This window comes from Pelophylax lessonae (assembly GCF_965119305.1).
Source record: "Pelophylax lessonae genome assembly, chromosome: 4".
In the NCBI taxonomy this organism is placed as follows: Eukaryota; Metazoa; Chordata; class Amphibia; order Anura; family Ranidae; genus Pelophylax; species Pelophylax lessonae.
Genome location: NC_138771.1, coordinates 200,927,010 through 200,946,961, shown reverse-complemented (window position 1 = coordinate 200,946,961; position 19,952 = coordinate 200,927,010).

The following is a 19,952-nucleotide window of genomic DNA, read 5'->3' as shown; positions in this document are numbered from 1 at the left end:
CTAAAGGGATGCAGACCCAGCAGCTTTCCTCATTAGTGCTCTGCAACTGCCACAGCTGCGTAATAATTATGAAACCACTCCCATTAGGCCCACTCAGCCCAGAGGCACAGAGGAACAAGCAGAGGTTTCTTCAGAATAACAAAAGGTAGGAATCTGACAATCAACAAAGTTTGTTATAAACCTTGCAATGTACATAGATCACCCAGAGGGGAATGTTTTTTTTTCTCAACAAAAGTGGAGTTACGCTTTAAAGCATATTTCCACTTTTGCAGTCAAATTTGGTGAAACCCCTAAAAACCTACCTAAAGTTAAAAAAAAGTTTACCTTTTAGATGTGTCTCAGGAGTCAGTATCATGGATGACTGCAAGATTTTTTGAACAATGTTGGAATCAGCCCAATCCAAGTTTGTCCTAACACACAATGCAAAAAGGCCAGCCTCTACAACTTTAACCCTTTGTTAGGTGTAACCTGGGGTAGCTCTGTAATGACCACCGGCCAGTTTGGTAAAAGCAAAACAGTTCATTTATTTGAATTGCAGCAAAACAAAAGGCAGCTTACTTCAGCCAAAGTAAATAAACAGTCCAAATCCTGGTATTGGTAATAAAGCAAAAGGCTCACCGCTAGTCTTTGGTCCCACACAGGGGTCAGGCTCCTCCAAAGTCAGGGTGCCAGGCAGGCCACACAGGGGGAAGGTTAGCAGCCCTTGTCTCAGCTTGTCTGAGAGCTCCCACTCACTACTAGGGATGATCAAACTTTTGAAAAGTTCGGTTCGACCAGAACACCCGAACTTCCCGAAAGTTTGGTTCGGATTCCAGAACCCCATTGAAATCAATGGGACCCGAACTTCGGTAATCAAAAAAACACAATTTTGAAGCCCTAAAACCCAATAAATGCCTCTAAAAAGTGCCTAGGGTTCTGGGTCATGCCCCAGGGACTATTAATCACACAAAAAAAGTTCTTAAAAATTGTCAGTTTTGATAGAGAGCCAATTATTGAAAAAATTATTGAAAAAAAAAATGAGATTTCTTTGGATTTAGTGTCTGGGGGGTATAAAAAGTGTACATGTGAAGTTTCAGCTCTGTAGCATGTCCAGAACCAGAAAAAAAAGATTGTTTGTCTTAGAATTGCAGTAGAGCAGGGATATGGCTCCGCTATTTTCACACCTGGCCGTTTTTGTTGCAGGCGTTTATTTGGCTTTTTTCTGGACGTTTTGGAGGCAGGCATGACATCTGAACTTCTGTGTAGGGGTATATATACACACACACATATATGTATATATACACATACACACATATAGGTGTGAAAGTAGCGGAACCCTATGCCTGCGCTAATTAAATTATTTGCAGGGATGTGGCTCCGCTCCTATCACACCTATATGTGTGTATGTGTATAAATACATATATATGTGTGTGTGTGTGTATATATACCCCTATACAGAAGTTCAGATGTTATGCCTGCCTCCAAAGATGCCTAAAAAATGCCCAAAAAAACGCCTGCAACAAAAACGCCCAGGTGTGTTGTTACAGGCGTTTTTTTGTCTCAATTGAAATACAGCACGACTGTGCGGGGTCTTCCCACACAGCCATGTCACTCATGAATGAAGGAACTACAATGCTTTACAGGGAGCAGTGTAAAAAAAAATGATGAATGGATATTTTTTAACCAGTAAAATGCTGTACATTTATTTATTTACCGGAACTTAATTTTTTTTTCAAAAGGTAAAGTTATTCTTCAAGATTAAGCAACACTGCCTAAGCTACTATAAGTAGCAATGTACAATTTATGTTATAGTAATTAAGTAATAGCTGTACAAAAACTACATAACAACCTTTTGTTTATAACAACAATCATCACAGTGGTAATTCAGACTAGAATTGTTTCACATAATAATTAAGTAAATGCAATCACCAATGAAAGGAATCACTATATGGAAATTACAGGATACCCCTGTAAAAACACACAAAACTAATATATACCTGTTTCATTTAGGCTCCATTCACATTTAGGCAATTTGAATTGCAGACGGAATTGGCATGATTCTACCCACTATTCCACAACTGTGGCAAAACGTGGGATGCGTTATTTTTCAATAGCACCCCAGACGTGGATCAGTTTTGCCGCCATTGTCACACGATAAATCGCTGCAAAAAAGTTATTTTGGGTGACACATGTCCTTCAATTTTGTTTGCACAACAATTGTGGCAAAATTGCACTGGGTTTAGGGTGCCATTGAGAAAAAATGGCATCGCAAATACGTCTTGTGTTTTGCTGCAATTGTGGAATCGTGGGCAGAATCGTGGCAATTCTGCCCCATGATTCAAATCCTCTATGTGTGAATGGAGCCTACGAGAGCAAACCAACTGAAATCTGTCCTGGAACTTCTAGTTTTCAACAGCATTTCTAAATCCATAACCTTTTGTTGTTGATTTGGATAGCATAGGGCAGCATTTTTCAACCAGGGTGCTCAGATACCCTGGGGTGCCTTAAGGTTTCTTCAGGGGTGCCTTGGCAAAATGCCTACAAATTGCCCCAAAATTACATACAAACTGACTTGTGGATAAAGCTGCCTTTTAGTTAAACAAAGCCCCAGGTTTTCATTGGGCACCAATACAAACTTCTTGAGGGCACCTTAGCTGAGTGATGGAGAAAAATTGAGGGAGAAGAGAAACATTGGAATACTAGTCAGTACCAGTTTGAAAAAGTGTATTTGCTATGGAAGAATAAATCACCTCTAACATTGGGTGTCCTACTTGCGTGGATGTTGCTGTGTTATGCAAATCGAATAGAATAGTTTTACATTTTATAATGGGGTACCTCAAGACTGTCCATCTTTTTTAAAGGGTGCCTCGAAACTGTCCATAATTTTTAAAGGGTGCTTTAGGACTGTCCATAATTTTTAAAGGGTGCCTTTACTGAAAAAAGATTGAGAAACACAGGCATAAGGGATAGTTAAAACCTCTGTCATAGTTTTACACCAAGAAATGAAAGGAAATCTATCCAAAGTGAGGGGAAGTATACCTTAAACAACTGTCAATGAAATGTGAGTTCTTATTGGAAGAACCTATTGGAAGCTGCTTGGCTCCGAGACCTGTGCCAATATGGCTGCCCTGCTGCATAGGGGAGCACATGCTCGACATGAACGTCATTCAGAGAAAACTTTGAATTTTCTTGGCACAGGGGCCATTCAGAGAACACTTTGCATTTCCTCAACAAATGCAAAGTGTTCTTTGATTGGATGAGGTGGAGGCTGTGGCATTACTGCCTCACCTCTCCATCACGTTGAAACAGAGTAAGCTTTGGGTTCTTTGAGAAAATGCAAAGTATTCTCTGAATGTGGTCTGTGCTAAGCAAGCAACCCCTACTACAGCTGAATGGTACTTATTAGAATGATTTCCAATGTCCAAGGGGATAAACCCGGTATGGAACATGCATGCTTATGTAGGGATATGCTGCCCTCTAATGTTAGCTGCAAATATCACAGTGATATGAATTATTATGTATTAGCATTTCTTGTCTTTTGGAGGCTGGCTTTGAAAAAACACTGAAAGAAGAAATGTAAAGAGAGAGAAAGTCTCAGCCACAATGTCCTGTTCATGTTGCTAAACCCAGACCAGAAGAGACTATTGTGCAAGTATAAGTATATTCTAATAATTTAACTGCAGCTGCCCATAGCTGCTTGAGTATATTTCCGAATCCTTGTGACAGAGTATCTACAGTATTTCTGTTATCTTACTTGTATGATGCCAGATAGTTAGGTCTGTGGTACGGTATGTGTGTAGTGGTCACCTTCCAGTATATTAGTAGGTGAACCTGTTTATTGCAATATCATTTATATACAGCTTCTGTTAATTTCGTTAACCCTGTCTCTTCTGTATCTGGGATTCTATAGCTAGTTTAAACTATAACTAAAGGCAAAACTTTTTTTATCAGTTTTGGATAGAGTCAAGAGGAATTATAACTCATGTCAGTTTTTATTGCTGTCTGTGCCCCCATTAGGGAGATTTATCCTTTCTATTTCTCCTATTTACTATTATCATTAAAAGTAAAAGAAAATCCCAAATTTTGGGTTGTCCCCAAAAAAGTAATAGAGGGGAAATCGTCCAAATTTACACTGTTATACAAGCTGTACACTCACTACTTTACATTGTAGCAAAGTGTCATTTCTTCAGTGTTGTCACATGAAAAGATATAATAAAATATTTACAAAAATGTGAGGGGGTGTTTTCACTTTAGTGGGATACTGTAGATATATACACATACTCTTATAAATAAATGTGAACAAACATTTTAAAATGTATTAAAACATGAATGGTGTCAGTAGGGCAGTGGACAGTGTCAGTGGGGCAGTGGATGATGTCAGTAGGGCAGTAGATAGTGTCAGTCAGTAGAGCAATGGACGGTGTCAGTAGGGCAGTGGACTTTGTCAATAGAGATGAGGGCAGGGTCAGTAGAGCAGAGGATGGTATCAGTAGAGCAGTGGAAGGTGTCAGTAGGGCAGTAGACAGTGTCAGTAGAGCAGTAGATGGTGTCAGTAGGGCAGTGGACTTTGTCAGTAAGGATGAGGACGGGGGTCAGTAGAGCAGAGGATGGTATCAGTAGAGCAGTGGATGGTGTCAGTAGGGCAGTAGACAGTGTCATTAGAGCAGTGGGCGGTGTCAGTAGGGCAGTAGACAGTGTCAGTAGGGCAGTGGACTTTGTCATTAGCGATGAGAACGGGGTCAGTAGAACAGAGGATGGTATCAGTAGAGCAGTGGACGGTGTCAGTAGGGCAGTAGACAGTGTCAGTAGGGCAGTGGATGGTGTCAGTCAGTAGAGCAGTGGACGGTGTCAGTAGGGCAGTAGACAGTGTCAGAAGGGCAGTGGATGGTGTCAGTCAGTAGAGCAGTGGACAGTGTCAGTAGGGCAGTGGTCATTGCCAGTAGGGATGGGGACAATGTCAGTAGAGCAGTGGACAGTGTCATAGAGTAGTAGATGGTGCCATGGGGCAGTAGACGGTTATTTTATAATTATTTTTTACACATTTTTAAAATATTTTATTATTTTGTACAATATTATTATTTATTTTTTTTTTTACATTTTTTAGGTGCCCTGTTGTGGTGCTTTGGTGTAATATCGTCTAATTAGACCCCTGATGTCTCACTTTTGTTGAGAAAGGGACTAAGAACAGAGATTCTCCAGTCCCTCTTCTGCAGCCTCAGCTGCACTGGACAGTGAATGAATGGGAAGTGTTCTGTGTTGAGCAGCTTCCTGTTCATTCACATACATATTGAAGCATAGTAAACACAGTTTACTATGCTTCAGTTATGAAGGAACACAGTGAGTGATTAGTATCAGGTCTTTGAGCACTGATTGATGTACTCTTTCAAGGTCTGCCTGTGCTGAACCTACTCTTAGAATGTTGATGTTATCAAGTTATCACTAGATATTATAATTATAATGCAAGCAAGAGTATGTGTTTCCCTGCAGATATCTAATGCTTGTTCTACTTGAACAAAAAAAAAAAAAATGGTATGGAAAGTTGAGCCTTCCCTTTGACAGTGACAGAACCTTTGGAACTCTAAAGTTAAAAAAGGCTGCAAGTATGAGTTTCTGGCTTACCCCAGGATTTACAAGACTCAACACCAAAAATAAATTATATTTCATTATGACTCATGAGATGACAAAGAATGAAGAGCTCTGGCTTAAATGGCCTTGCCCTTGATGTAGCTTAACTAATTTGTATATTAATTGTTACTTGTCTCTTTTTGAAAGAAAAGTTACCCAGGATTAATAATATATGTGTAATTTTAAAAATACATGTTCATATGAAAAAATCATTTAATTTGCTTTTTCTTGCTCTGAGTTTGATGTTCCATTCTAGCATGTGCTACCTTTCATTATGTGATACCATTTTGAGTTGAACATGCTGTAAGAAAATGTAATGGTACATGATGACAACAGCTAAAAATATTCCATTGAAGATGTGCAAAGATACCTTTCAGCATTTCAGTATATGTTATGGCTGCATAATGGAATGAAAGAAATATCACAAGGCATGTCAAGAAATAAAAGAGAGGGGTTATTGCTGTGCAATGTGTTCCTGGAACACATCCAAGCTACGCTGCAATAAAGGAGCACTGGGGTACATGCCAACTCAAATCAAAGGAATAGAAAAAAATGTGCATTAAGCTACTGCCTGCATCCAAAGTCAGGGCACTGTTAATGGTATCAGCAAACAACTGCAACACATATACAGTATATATACAACATTCAAAAATCTGCTCTAGTACTGGAGTTTTTATTATAATTTTATTACAGAAGAATAAAGTCAATGTTAATAAAGTACAGTGCAAAGAAAGAAAATATACATACAAAAATAATGGCTATCCAATAAATGTATTGTGATGTGGGCAAAAACCCTTCATCTAAAACACTAGGAAGTACGGTATCGCCTTCTTCTTAAAAATAATGCATTTACATGTCATCACTCCAAAAGCAAAGATTATTTTTCTTATTTTAGGTGAAAGTGGACAGAGACCTGTAGAACCTTTAAAATCCTTTATAATCCTGTAACCAACTGGACATCGAGAAACTCCAGGAAACAATATATGGGTGTGTTTATCATTTTTTTTAACTGGATATTTGTCTAACATTTGCCCCCAATATAATTTTTTTTTAAATTTATTATTTATCTCAGTGATCTTTACATGTATCTTCATGGAAGACTTGCCCAGCATTCTTATTCTTATATAGTCTTATCAGCCTGTAACAGTCCAATGAGAGGAAGCTGGTCTGCAGCTGGCAGTGGCTCTAATTTTGGGAGATCTTGGACATTTTGTGCCCCTATAAGACATTTGTAGAAAGTTTGAAGGCAGATGACAGACTGTGGTTTCCAAGCCAGATGATTTGCAATTAAAATAATAAGAATCAGTGATGAATGTTCCTGACTGAGCTATAGTAATTTGTTGGAGGTAGATCTTTGGTGGATCCTGAGAGTTTGCCTTACCGAGGTGCAACAAGAGGTGGAGAGTATATGATTAACAAGCACCATTAAGACCTACTTATTTTGATAAGAAGTTAATATTAGCCAGTGAGTGAGCACCCTAAGGGGGCACTCTAGAGAACATGTGTACATTAGCTGGATTGGGTGAAGATTTGACACTACATATTGCAGACACTTGCAGGCAGTAAAAAAGTAGTGGTCCCAGCATGCGACATTTAACCACTTTAGCCCCGGAAGGTTTTACCCCCTTAATGACCAGGCCATTTTTTGTGATACGGCACTGCGTTACCTTAACTGACAATTGTGCGGTCGTACGACATTGTACCAAAATACAATTTTTGTCCCTTTTTCCCACAAATAGAGCTTTATTTTGGTGGTATTTGATCACCTCTGCAGTTTTTATTTTTTGCGCTAAAAAAAGAGCGATTTTGAAAAAAAAAATGTTTTTACTTTCTGCTATAAAACATCCAATAAAAAAAAGTAAAATATCAAATGTCTTCATCAATTTAGGCCAATATGTATTCTGATACATATTTATGGTAAAAAAGAATCTCAATAACAGTATATTGATTGGTTTGCCCAAAAGTTATTGCGTCTACAAACTATGGGATATTTTTATGGCATTTTTCTTTATTTTGTTGTTATTTTACTAGTAATGGTGGCAATCAGCGATTTTTTAGCGGGACTGCGACATTGCGGCGGACGAGTCGGACACCTAACTGACACTTTTTTGATAACCAGTGACATTATTACAGTGATTAGTGCTAAAATATGAACTGTTACTGTACTAATGACACTGGCTGGGAAGGGGTTAACATCAGGGGTGATCAAAGGGTTAACTGTGTGTCTAGCTGGTGCTTTCTAACTGTGTGGGGGACTGAGACAGTGGCGTCACTGGGGGAGCCAGAGGGAGCCATTGCCCCCCAACATTATACTGGGCCCCCCCCCCCAACAGATTCCACCTCCTGCTCTGGGATGGTGGGTTGGTAAGCCCAGATTGTGGGATTCTGACCCACCATCCCTGAGCATTACTGTAAAGAACTGAGCCTGTACCAGAGGAAGAGGAGCCGATGCTTCCTGTATAGTTCCAGCTCCTGTCACAGACGGAGTGATACCAAATGTACTCCGCCTGTGACAGTTACAGGAACCATATAGGAAGCTGCGCCTCTTCTCTCTACTGCAGCCACAGGCTTCATTCAGCTCCGCACTCTGTTGGTGTGTCTCAAAGGAACCAGCTGTCCCAGCCAGTAGTACCCACCAGCAGTACCAGCCAGCAGTACCAACAGTATCACTAGCAGTACCAGCCAGCAGTACCCACCACCAGTACCCACCCACCAGTACCCACCAGCAGTACCAGTCAGCAGTACCCACCAGCAGTACCAGCCAGCAGTATCCACCAGCAGTAACAGCCAGCAGTACCTGCCAAAAATACCAGCCAGCAGTACCAGCTAGCAGTACCCACCAGTAGTACCAGCCAGCAGTACCCACAAGCAGTACCCACCAGCAAAAGATTGAGGTTAGTTGAGGTGCAGGTAAACCCCAGTGCATCCGTGTGAAAGCAGCCTTAGGCCCTTTTCACACGATCAGTCCAATCGGGTCTGCCTGTCTGTTTTTCAGGTGGACCCAATCAGACCCTCTATTCACCTCTATAGAGTGGCAGATGTAAACGGATTTGTGTCCGTTTACACCTGTCTATCTCCGATCCGATCCACTTAAAAAAACAGAAGGGGATTCATCCCCTTCTGTCTGGGCGGATAAGATGGGAGGGCCCATAGAGTAGAGCAGGCTGTGTCGATGTCTGCTCTGCATATGCTAAGTGGACACGGACCTGTCATCTGCCCGCTCCGCTCATTGTGGCCAGCGACTGGTTAACAAGTCGCTAAAGTGGTCCTCGCTCCTCAAAAGGTTGGAACCCATGCTGTATGGGGCATGAGTCCCGGATGGCAAGGTGCACTGTGGTAGCCTTCCCTCTTAGTTTTGCTGCCGTGTGTGGCAGAGGGAAGGAGTCCTGGATGGAGAGGTGCGCTATACTGTAGCGCATTAGGAGACCTGCAGGGAAATCATGAAGATCTCCCATGAAGTTGATAAATGTTTTAAGACCACCGCCACTGTTGCGGCTGGCCTTACCACTTTTATCACTGTGGTTGGCAGGTCTCACTATCCTTCCCTACCTCCTCCACGCTGAGAGCATGGTATCAATATGAGGCTTTATTATTGCATAAACTGGCACCTATACTAGGCTTTATTACGGCATAAACTGGCACCAATACTAGCGGTTATTACTGTGTAAACTGGCATCAATAATAGGCTTTATTACTGCGTAAACTGACATCTATACTAGGCTTTATTACTGCATAAACTGGCACCAATACTATGGGTTATTATTGCGTAAACTGGCATCAATACTAGGCTTTATTACTGTGTAAACTGGCACCTATGCTAGGCTTTATTACTGCGTGAACTGGCACCAATACTAGGCTTTGTTACTGCGTAAACTGGCACCAATACTAGGGGTTATTACTGCATGAACTGCCATCAATACTAGGCTTTATTACTGCGTAAACTGGAACCAATACTAGGAGTTATTACTGCTTATACTGGCACCAATTCCAGGGGCAATTACTGTGTAAACTGGCACCAATACTAGGGGCTTTTACTGCGTAAACTGGCACCAATACTAAAAGCTATTACTGCGTAAACTGGCACCAATACTAGGAGCTATTACTGCATAAACTGGCACCAATACTAGAGGTTATCACTGCAAGAACTTGCACCAATTCTAGGGGGGCTATTACTGCATAAACTGGCACAAATACTAGGAGCTATTACTGCATTAACTGGCACCAATACTAGAGGTTATCACTGCAAGAACTTGCACCAATACTAGGGGCTATTACTGCGTAAACTGGCACCAATACTAGGGGTTATTACTGCGTAAACTGACACCAATACTAAGGGCTATTACTGCATAAACTGTCACCAGTGTTAGGGGGTATTACTGCGTAAACTGGCACCAATACTAAGACCTAATACTGCATAAACTGGCACCCATACTAGGGGCTATTACTGCATAAACTGGCACCAAAACTAAGCATTAGTACTGTGTAAACAGGCACCAATACTAGGGGCTATTACTCCATAAACTGGCACCAATACTATTGGCTATTACTGTGTAAACTAGCACCAATACTAGGGGTTATTACTGCATAAACTGGCACCCATACTAGAGGCTATTACTCCATAAACCTGCACCCATACTAGGGGCTATTACTGCATAAACTAAGGAAAAAAGATTGGGACTTTATACGAGGTGCTTGGGAACAACCGGCCCTAAGTTAACCAATTTTAAATCCCAATCTTTTTTCCTTAATTTTCATCACAGGGATGGAGATGATGTGCTTTACCCAGCTTGTGTCTCATTTAAAGTCCCAAACTGCCTTTACTTTACATATAATCAGGGATGGAGGTGCGTGCTCCTCAGCCGGTCATTCTTAGTTTTGACCCCATGGCTATAACATAGCCAGTATATTGTATTTACTTATCATTTTGCAATACACATTGAAGGCCAGTCATAGATGGGGGCAGGTTGCGGGAGACTTGGGCTACCTTCATGCCCACCTGTCCCTCATCTATCCATTAGCTATCTGCTCCCACTGTGGAGACACCCATAAATTAGTAGTGTTAGGACTGCAAGTTATACAGGGTGCCGTGAAGGGGCCTTGCAGCTTACACATGCGTTTGCAAATGTGTGTTAACTAAACCCCTGTTTTTAACGCACTTTGTTAGACAGGTTGATTCGGTTTGTTAGCAGACTGGTCGGTAAGTATTGTTTACTTAGGTCAGTTGTTCTCACGCACCTCATTTAAAGTCCCAATCTTTTTTCCTTAATTTCCATGACAGGGATGGAGACGCAGTGCTTTATCCGCCTTGTGTCTCATTTAAAGTTCCAAACTGCCTTTACTTTACATTACTGCATAAACTGGCAACAATACTAGGGGCTAATACTGCATAAACTGACACCAATTCTAGGGGCTATTACTGCATAAACTGGCACCAATACTGGGGCTATTACTGCGTAAACTGGCACCAATACTAGGGGTTATTACTGCGTAAACTGGCACCAATACTAGGGGTTATTACTGTGTAAACTGACACCATTACTGGGTAAACTTTTTCCTTAAACTGCTTTAAGCTATAAAGAAAAGCTTTTAAGAGTTGTCCTCTTTCTCAGGTCTGAAGCAATACCTGAGGAAGAAAGCAAAACTCTTGAAAGCTTGTCTTTTAGGTGTTAGGTTATTAAAATAAAAAGGTATAATTGCATACTGCATTATTCTCATATTTTGTAACCTTATTTATGTATATACTTATTTAGTTTTTTTTCAGTGGTATGATATAGTGGTGAAAATTATAAGTGCCCCCCCCACAGTTTTGACTGTGGTATCTTATGTGCCCCCCCCCCTAAATATTGCTTCTAGAGTGACCACTGGATGAAGACAGATCTTGTGTTCCTGCTTAGCAGGAACACAAGATCTCTGTCTTCTCCCCTGTCAGAATGGCGATCTGCCTTGTTTACATAGGCAGATCACCGTTCTGCCTCTGGGGAATGATCACGGGTGGCTGGCGGACATCGGGTCCACCAGTCCTGCTGATTGACATCCCCTGTGTCCAATCATTGCCCGATTGCACCTCCGACAGCGCAGGCATGCCCCCTAGTGTCTATTGCACGAAAGGATGTAAGTTATGTCATTTTGTGCACTAAAGCCAAGTTGCTGCTGTAAAAATGCGGTAGGCGGTTGGAAAGTGGTTAGGGAACCGGCAGCCGCCAGCATCCTTAACAACTGGCTGTTTACAGCCTGTGTTAAGGATGTCAGCTACAGCAGGCAGTAAAGGACCGCAGGCTTTCACTGCTAAAATACCGCATGACTTCATAAAATAAGGCTATTTTTGTAGCTTTTTTTAGTGAATGCCAAAAAACTTTTTGAAAGATGCTGTGTATTTTACCACTTTGTGAATGGACCCATTAACATGTATTTTGGACTGTAGGGTAGCGCTCCTCTTTTTTCAAATACAAAAGAAAATTATGTGTTGCCCCCTGGTGATTTTAGAGGCAGCATTTCAAACCCTCTATATCCAGTATTTTTACAACTACTGCGCTAAACAATGTTGTCCATTTAGTAAGTATATGATTAGGAAAAGCACTGAAATAACTTGTCACAGAGATGGCGAGGATTACGTTTGAAAAAAAATTCCCATTTTTTGGGGGGGCTGCAGTGATTTATATAGTACCAACGATTAATTGCAATTGTGGAGTTTTCTAGGAGTGCTGATTTAAATAGTTAGATTTGGCAAGATCTTAGTAGGAACAATATATTTCTAGTACAATGTTTTTCTATTATTTACAGCATGGTTATGCTAATGAATACTGTACTTATGCTAATGTACACTGTACTTCTGGCTGATTCTGGAATTCCTTAAAATTCTGTTCTGTACCAATTATTTTATGGTGCTAGAATCTCAATAAAAATCCCAGTTGCACTCTGATATACAGATATTGGCATGTCCTCTATGTTTAAACATTAATTTAAAATATTCCGAAAAAATCTAGGACACTTAACTAAGCACAAGTTTAAAGAAGATTTTTCTGTTCTCGACTGTTGATCTGCTTTACCAAGCCATGCAGGTATTTGAACACACCTATTCTATAGCAATCCTATATTATTTTCTAATTGGTGTCTGCATTAATATTACACCAAAACGTATAAGTGTCAACAGCTAAGACATTTTGTAAATGTCTATTTTTAAGAAAAATATGTAAACAAGTTAATTTTTCCCAATTTTTCATGTATAAGATATAGTTCTGAGTATATGCCATTGTTGTCAATATGAATAAAAAGTAAAAAAAAGAGTATTCAAGGCTGTCACTTGCAATTATAAAATGCATGTAAGCACAGAAAGAGCAGGAGGCCATGTGAGGTACAGAAGTGTGTACATCTGTTAGGATGGAAAAGCAACTAAACACATTCATTGATCTGCAGTCATTGCTGAAAAAAATTTGGTTTTAATGTAACAGAAAATTGAGGAAAATGTGCATTACCTAAGCTTTTTATTGCTTTAACTTCAATGTATTTACAGTATTTGTTATTTAACAAAAGGTAAAGTGGAGCTTTTACTAAAATTTAGGCCCCTAAATCAATAGGGTATTGCCAAATATTATTACTATTTTGAGTAAAACCTTCTCCTTCATGTGAAGTGTATCTAATCTAAACCCAAAAATAGATGCAGTGGGTACATTTTTAGACTTTTTTCTTTTATTTTCCCCTGGCGATTTTATCAATAACACATTTCCTGTCCTAGAGTGACAACACTAGTAATATCTGTACTGAATTTATAGAGGAGCAGCATTGTAATCAGAGGCTGCTCCCCTGAATTGGACTACGAACACTTCCCACCCTCCTTAAGCCCCGTACACACGCAACGATTATCCAGATTTTGTCCAGTGTTGTTGTGTTGGTTGAAATGTGCTCTAGACTGCACGCAAATTTTATCGGCCAACAAAAATCTACTTCAGAAGTGATGTCATGTGATGGTTTACTTTCCGTGTGTTTTTTCTTCTCTGAGCATGCCCAGTCTTGCTCATCAGATTTTTGTCTGCCGAAATCTGTACTGACTGACGGAAAATCGGCCGTTGTGGTGACGGCCAACAAACATTTTATAGCCTGCACACCAGATTTTATTCGGCCGAAAAGTCGGAGTCAGTTGTCGAAAGCATCATGCTAACAAGTCGAAAATCGGCCGATCGGACGTTGGCCGAAAATTCACGGCCAACTATCGACGCGTGTGTACGGGGCATTAGCTCCATTGCATAGTTTGTTATTGTTGTTCACAGAAGATAGCTGGGAAGGCTGATAACATTGATTGAGATTTCAGTTCACCATGCAGGAGGTTACAATGTAACGATAATTCTGGCAAAATCAACACTTTTTTTTTCTTTACTTACAGAAATTGTACTGAAAAAAGAAAACAAATGCAGTCACCGCATCTGAGAAATAGCAAGCTACAATATATGACATTTTTGTTTTGGGTTTTAGACATGCTTTAAATTCTAGATCACAAATCCTAGATATGAGGTGCACTGCGAGTATTTGAAATAATAAAAATAGTAGGAGGATCAACAAGAATCACGATATTGCAGCACTCTTTAGGAGGAACCTATCTACATAAATACAATATTTTATACCTAGTAATAAATGTATAATTTCTAAACCCACACTGATAAGGTTATTACATGAAAGAAAACATTTTGTGAGTGAAATATATATATATATATATATATATATACACTGTATATATATATATATATATATATATATATATATATATATATATATATATATATATATATATACACTGTATATATATATATATATACTGTATATATATATATATATATATATACTGTGTATTTATTTATACAGATTGCCGCTGCTGGTTTATATGTCTGAAAATACTTTCCTTGCTGCTATGCCAATGCTTTTGGCTCAATATTTTCTGTATAAGGATAAGATAGTTCTGGCTTTCTCTAGTCTTTATTTACTCTGTACATTTTCCGGCATGTGACGGCATAATTTAAAGGAGAATCATTTCTGAAATGACAGCAAGATGTAAATGTAACATTTTATTTAAACTTATCACTGCTGTATTTATGGGGAAAGGCTCCCCTAAAACTGTGACTGCCATTAGTCCAATGTGAATTTGAAGTCAACACATTTTATTTTACTAATATGGAGGCTAACTAACTGCAAAGAAAAAAAAAGACATGATTGTAGAAAATCATTTTCCCAAAACTGGAAAATATGATTTTCCAATTAAATGATGATTTGGAGTAGAAACATACTTTTCTAAGTTGTTTATTTGAAAATATGTGAGATAATTAAAGCCCACATGCAACCTGAATAGGATGACAACCATTACACAATTCAACTGTAGTGTTGTCACTCTTTCCTGCACACTCCTATGTTGGACTAAAAGTAGCCAATACAAAAGCCAATTCACTGGCATATTCCACTGTGGATACTGCAAATCTATTGATGGAGTGTGCATAATTCCACAGGAAATTCATGCAAAGAGGCTATAGGATGTGTCCAGCACTGGGAGAGAAAACATGAATGAAGTAGAACAAATAAACATATATTTTTTTTCTAATAGCACATTATAGGACATGGAATCTTGGTCTAAGACCATTGTGTTTCACAATGCCTTTAGGTAATTGGACACTGGCGAATCCAATCTATAAAGACTGCCTTTCATAACACCTCCCACCCCAGCTATGCCCTATGTTTTGCTAGTGTCCTTAGGTGAATGGATGCTTTCTGTCTGCTCAGAGAGTAGAATCTGTTTTCTATTTCATTGTTGATTATTTTCTCAAGATTTCAGTACCAACAAATCTCTTCAGATGCTACATTGCCACTGTGGCTTCTGGATTGGTTGACCCCTCGGCTGAGCTTTCCAGTACAATGCCCTAACCTTGTCAGTACTGCAACACAGGGTGGTGAACCACAGGGTGCTATTAGTTAGCTATTCATTGCAGGGTGCTATAAAGATCCAGGGCTATATGTCCTTGACTTCTATACCTGCCAAGTCTTGAAACATCTCCATTCTCAATGGGAGGAGGTCCTTACTTGTCAGAGTGGAAGGATGCCTGTCAGCTTTCATGACCATCAGGTCCCAGAACATCTCAAATGCCTGGGTCCAAAATATAATTTCTAAGGGCTACAAACAAAAAATTTCATTTCTGCCTCCACTTAATGCCATCAAATTTGACAACCCCCTTGCAAAGGCAGACAGATTTTCACATTGCTCTCCAGCAGCTCCTCTTTCAGGGGGTTATTGTTCCTGTCCCAGAAGAAGTGAAGCTCCAGGGTTTCTACTCAAACCTTTCCACCTTTCCAAACGTTTTGGAATGGGATTTACCCCATTCTGGATCTAATATTCTCTTAAAGTGATTGTAAAGGCAGAAGGCTTTTATCCTAATGCATTCTATGCATTAAGATAAAAAGCCTTCTGTGTGCAGCAGCCCCCCTCCTCTCCCCTAATACTTACCTGAGTCCCATCTCCATCCAGTGATTTCTACGAGTGCCTCAGCCGTCTGGGACTCTCCCTCCTGTGCCACACAGTAGCGGCACCATTGGCCCCCGCTGCTGTCAATCAAACTCGAAGGAGGCGGGCCGAACCATGACTCCATGTCTGAATGGATACATGGAGCTGTAGCTCGGCTCGGGTGCCCTAATAGTAAGTGGCTTGCTGTGGGGAGCACTCAACAGGGGGGAGGAGCCAGGAGCTCCAGCGAGGAGCCCGAGAAGAGGAGGATCCAGGCTGCCCTGTGCAAAACCACTGCACAGTGCAGGTTAGTATAACATGTTTGTTATTTTAATATAAAAAAAAAAGACATTAAAATCACTTTAAGTTCTTTTAATTGCAAAAATTTCCACATAAATTCTGCCAGGTCAGTCATTGCTTCCCTTCATCTGCAGGATCTCCTGGCCTCTGCGGACATCAAAGGTGCCTACTTGCATATTTAACTTTCCACCACATCAAAACTACCTGGGTTTTTTGCTGTGGACACACAACCTTTCTTAACTGATGCACTTCCCTTTTTCCATGCACAGCACCTTGGGTGTTCACTGGGTGATACCACCTGTCCTACCTGTGCTTCATCATTGGATGCCTGTACAATCTCTTGCTAAAGGAATGGTCTGTCTAGACTCTCTCAGCCAATGTCCACTGGACAATGCAAAGCCTGGAGAGATCAGAGTAGATCCTAAGTCTGCAGAAATCAGCACTGGATCAATCTCATATTCTGGAGTATCTAGGCTTAATTTGGGATAATGCCTTGTCCAGGGTTTTCCTTACCTAAGAGAAGCTCCAGTTTCTCAGCATCCACTCTCAGACCTTACATTACTGGAGCTTTTGCATGTGGATTCTACAGTTGGCCCCTTTTGAGGCAGTTCCATATGCAAAGGTTTGCTGCAGACATTTGCATTTCTAGCAACTCTCTCTACATCATAGAGTTTAGGGCAACTTGCTTGTCCTTTCAGCACTGCAAGGTCACCCAACCAGGACCGGGTCTGACATTGCCACAGCAGTGGGTTACATGAGTAATCAGGAAGGCAACAGTGGTCGCACGGCTCAATATGAGGCAGCCCTGATTTCAGCCTGGGCTGGAATTTCACATTCCAGCCCTGGCTGCCATGCACATCCCAGGCATGGAAAGATGGCGGGCAGACGTCCTTTGTCACTTATGTCGAGATTCCGGGGAATGGTCTCTTCATTCAAAGGGGTTTTAGGATGCCTGATATGTACCACCTTAGCTTCAAGGTTTGACAATAAACTGAGCAGCTTTGTCTCCCGTTGCAGGGATTTTCTAGCCACAACCTGAACACTTTTCCGCCTCTGAGGAAAAGGATAAAGATGGAGGACATTTTAGTGATCCTCATCGCACCGAATGGGTTAAGGAACTCAGACCTTGTCAGGCTACTGGCAGACTCTCTGTGGACCCTCACAGATTGTGCAGATCTTCTGTTACAGGTGCTACTTTACCACCTTGCTTCTTGGTTGCTGACGTTTGTGGATTGGCTGTTGAAGCCCAGGTTCATAAAAACATGGGCCTATTGGATTTGGTCATCCCTATGCTCCTGAAAATTAAGAAACTGACTCCTCACAAAGTCTTCCATCATTCTCCAGTCTGGTGTGCATCCGTTTTTGGCCTTCAGAACCATCAAGGGTCAAATTGCAGCCTCTTTTGGAGACCGCTTATGTGACGGGAGTCACTTTGGTTGGGGGGCCTGTGGAACCCAGCTTACCTTAGAGAGGTTAGGAAATGTCTCTCTCTGCCCCCTAGGCTTCTCTTATGTGTAAGTCACCCTGTGTCTATTAGGGGCACAGGGTAGCCAAGGAAATGATGGACTTAATGGACACAGAATATGGTTTGGATTACTCAAATGGGACAGTAATAATTATCAACAATATATTTCAAAGAATATATGAAGACTCTGGGACTCTAGGCCTAGCTGCCTATTGCCAATAAGGCTTCACACAGTCAGACTCCTAGCAGATGTTAATACCATCAGCTCAATCACCTGTCTTCTAAACCTCGCAATTATCCTGATTTACTCTGTGTTTAGACTTGTAATAAATGTGTAATTTTGTATTTTGTTTTAGCATTGTTGCCGGCAGTCTGGTCTTCCAGTCTGGTTTAAGCACGCTGAGTTAATTAACATGTTAATGAACACTTTTGTAAGGCACTGTAGATGGGATTAGCCATGAGTCAGCTGTACCTCATTATCTAACCATTGTGTGATGTTTTGGGTAAATATTCGGGTCATTGTTCATGTAGTGACTGAAATACTTCTCAAGTGTATAAAAGTCTGTTTTCTTGTTCAATAAAGAGTAGTTGCTTTCAGATCCATACAAGCTAAGTTCAGGCTAGTTTTTTGTATGGGGGGCGGCTGGAATCTCTATATATGTCCAGACTGGAGGAAGCCGTATACTGACGGAAGCCCACAAGTACAGTGTGGGTTGAAGTTTTGTTACAGCTTACATCTTACTTCCTGGTAAAGACCATCATACACATTTCTGCTCTTTTGAAGATATCCAGGAAGACTAAGCAACTCTGCAAATATTATCTAGTACCACCACCTTTTCTTTGCAGTTGCTTGGAAACTATTATCAGAGGCCATCCCAAAATTGTAAACATTGCTATGTTTACATTTAGCAATCTGCGGGGCAGTATGTATGAAGACCTTTGCTTTACATGTTATTCCACACTAAACACTAAGGTGATTCAATGTATTTAGTGCCTTGCACTCTTAGTAACCAATTGTCAGTTACTGGAAGAATGCAGACCCAGCATAAGGATAGGTAAGCCTTGCCCACCCCATCTGATTTAATCGTAGAAGCCAAATGTTCAATACAGAATGTACATCTATAGGGATATCTGATGCCTTGCATGCTTTTATCAGTCTTGCTCTGAAATGTACTTTTTATACTGCATAATCCTCAATTGAACCATTTACCCACTTGACACTTAAGCCCCCTTCCTAATCAGGGCAATTTTCAGCTTTCAGTGCTCTCACATTTTGAATGACAATTACTGCAACACTGTCCCATATGAAATTTTTGTCCTTTTTTTTCATACAAATAGAGCTTTCTTTTCGTAGTTTTTAATCACCACTGGGGTTTTTATTTTTTTGCACTATAAAAAAAAAGATCAAAAATGTTGTAGAAAAATGAATTTTTCTTCATTTTAGTTAAAATATTTTGGAAATTAGTAATTTTTCTTCATAAATTTTGGCCAAAAGTTATACTGATACATTTCTTTGGTAAAAATAAACCAAATGAGTGTATATTATTTGGTCTTTGTGAAGCTAATAGAGCAGTGGTGGCTGGTGAATGAAAATTTAGGGGGAGGCGGCAAAACCAACACCCCCCCCCCCCCCCCCCGGCGGGACGGACAGCCGGACAGCCAGCATCCTTACCTGCTCCTTCCCCGAGCAGCTTTGAGTTAACTCCAGCCGTACGACTCCTCCCTCTTCCTGGCCAATGGCAAGTAAAATCACTTTTCTTTTCAGCCAATCAGAAAAAGGGTCTCACGACCTGCTTTCTGATTGACTGGGAGGAAAATCAGTGTGAAAATAGCAAATATTAATTCGCTATTGTCATACAATTGGGTGGGCTCACCATTTTTTGAAGCCTATTAGAGCCTCTGGCTCTAAACACGTGCTTCAAAAAAAAATCCCCTATTGGAATCCATGCGTCCGGCGCCCTGCATGTAGATTAGGGAGCCGGACGCATGGATAGAAAGGGCGGTGCCCCTGCACCCCCAATGGATGGGCCGCAACTGTAATAGAGTCTACAAGCTATGGTGGCAATCAAAGAAAATTAACCACACCCGATCACACCTGATGTAGTGAAG